Genomic DNA, 1,907 nt, shown 5'->3' with positions numbered 1-1,907 from the left:
ACCACACTCAGGGGCTGGTTTCCATATATTAAAACCAAGTTGTTTCAAAACATTATTCAAGATAATAAATCTAAGGGTTGGAGAGATGGTTCAGCGGTTAAGAGCACTGACTGCTCTTGCAGTAGACGACCCAGATTTGAATCCGAGCACCCACATGGTGGCTAACAACCACGTTCGCAACTCCAGTCCAGAGGATCTGACGCCCTCTACTGACCTCCACGACATGAGCGCACTTACATTCATGCAGGCAACACACTCATTCACTGAAAAATAATAAGAGCCCGGCACTGTGGAACACGTCTTAAATCCTAGCACTGAGGGGGGAGGGGGCAGAGGCAGGTGGATCTCTATGAGTTCAAGGCCAGCCTGGTCTATGTCTCCAGTTCAGGCCAGCTGGGGCTACAGGGAAACACTGTCTCCAAAAGACATAATAAATAAATAAATAAATAAATAAATAAATACATTTTAAAATATAAATTTTTTAAAAGTCAAAAGAGACAATAAATTAAACCTATGTGTTTACCTTTCTTGCCCCTCAAAAAACACTAGAGCTAGTGTCCTAGGCCTTTTATCCTGTGTCAGAGGCAAGCAAATCTCTGTGCATAGAGAGTCCCAGGCCAGCTAGGGTGAAACCCTGTGTCAAGAAAAAAAAAAAAGTATATACATATATCATTAAAATGAATAATAAATGATGTTTTTGAAGTGTAATGAATACATTTAAGTGTTTAAAATGTACTAGTCTTTCTCCACACTCCCATAGCCTCCCCCATCAGATTTCATGCATTCTGTCATAAAGGCTAAGGCCTATTGAGTCATAGTATCTATCAGAGGATACTCTGCAAGTCGCTAAGGGAGAAAATCAGTCAATGTCCAACACCAGCTGTAAAGCCCAATAACCACAAATGGACCAACACAGCAAACTATCTCTAGCGGTGAAGTAATGGCACTTTTATCTTGGGGGGTAAGCAACAACTATCTAATTGGACTCAAAACCTGCTCAGTGGGAGGGAATGCAATCATTTTTACATGTGTTTATCCATGTAACCAGCACACAGATCAAGAGAGAGAAATTTTAAGATGTAGAAAGGGGAGAAACAGGAGACTGAGGGACGAAATACACTCAATTTTGAAACTTACTGTTAAGCTATAATAATCGAGACAATGTGGTATTGTCTAAGCATAGACAAATAGATCAAAACAACAAAATAGCCAAGAAACAAACTCTAATATATCCTGATTTTTGGAAAAAAGGAACAAAGTCTTATTTATTGAAAATAGAGGCTGAACATCCAAATGCAAAAAATAAAACTAGACACCGGAATGAACACATATATGTATACACACACATCGTTGAGCGTAACGACTGAAGAAAAATCTAGGTGATCTCGGGCTTTGGCCATAAAAATAAAAGGGAAGGCCAGTGAGATGGCTGAGATGGCTCTGCGGGGGAAGGTGATTTCAGCAACACCTCGGAACCTAACCGGCGGGGGAAAGGGGGACCCGGGGGACACGGGGGCGGGGACCGCGGGCGGGGACGCAAACCGGGAGCGTCTGGCAGGTGACGGCACTAAGTCGCGGCGGTGTGCGCGTGCCAGGCCCCGTCCCGTGCGTCGGCCGAGGGGGAAGAGCCGAGCGGAGGCCCCGCCTGACCCGCGAGACAGGTCGAAGCCGGTGCCGGAGCGGAGGCGCGTGGAGCCGGCAGGAGCGCGGGAGCCATGGCCCTCAGCGGCCGAGCCCGAGGGAGCAGCACAGCAGCCGAGAGGAGACCGCCGCCCCCGCGGAGACGCCGCCGCAGCGCGGAGTCAGGTACAGAACCGCCTCGCCGACCTCCGTCTCCCCGGCCTCTCCGCGCACCCCTCGGCCCCCCCCCCCCCCCCACCCGTCTCCCCACCCCCCCGGACCCCCCG

At 48.7% G+C, this 1,907-nt stretch overlaps 1 protein-coding gene and 1 long non-coding RNA gene across 3 annotated transcripts in view; one reads left to right on the top strand and one right to left on the bottom strand.

Moving 5' to 3' along the window:
- The window catches only part of LOC103725556, a 2,986-nt gene extending 2,357 nt beyond the window's left edge, over positions 1–629 (bottom strand). Inside the window, exon 1 of the long non-coding RNA XR_606862.2 lies at positions 524–629. This is a non-coding gene — a long non-coding RNA (uncharacterized LOC103725556). The remainder of the gene's footprint in view (positions 1–523) is intronic.
- An 897-nt stretch (positions 630–1,526) lies between these two features.
- The window catches only part of LOC115068388 (serine/threonine-protein kinase WNK2-like), a 6,833-nt gene continuing 6,452 nt past the window's right edge, over positions 1,527–1,907 (top strand). For both annotated transcript variants that reach the window (XM_029558563.1, XM_029558562.1), the window contains exon 1: positions 1,527–1,806. The gene's annotated coding sequence lies outside the window, so the exon portion shown is untranslated. The remainder of the gene's footprint in view (positions 1,807–1,907) is intronic.

This window comes from Nannospalax galili, unplaced genomic scaffold, assembly GCF_000622305.1.
Source record: "Nannospalax galili isolate Female #2095 unplaced genomic scaffold, S.galili_v1.0 scaffold89, whole genome shotgun sequence".
Lineage (NCBI taxonomy): Eukaryota > Metazoa > Chordata > Mammalia > Rodentia > Spalacidae > Nannospalax > Nannospalax galili.
The sequence above is the reverse complement of the archived record's forward strand: the minus strand, read 5'-3'. Positions and strand labels throughout refer to the sequence as shown.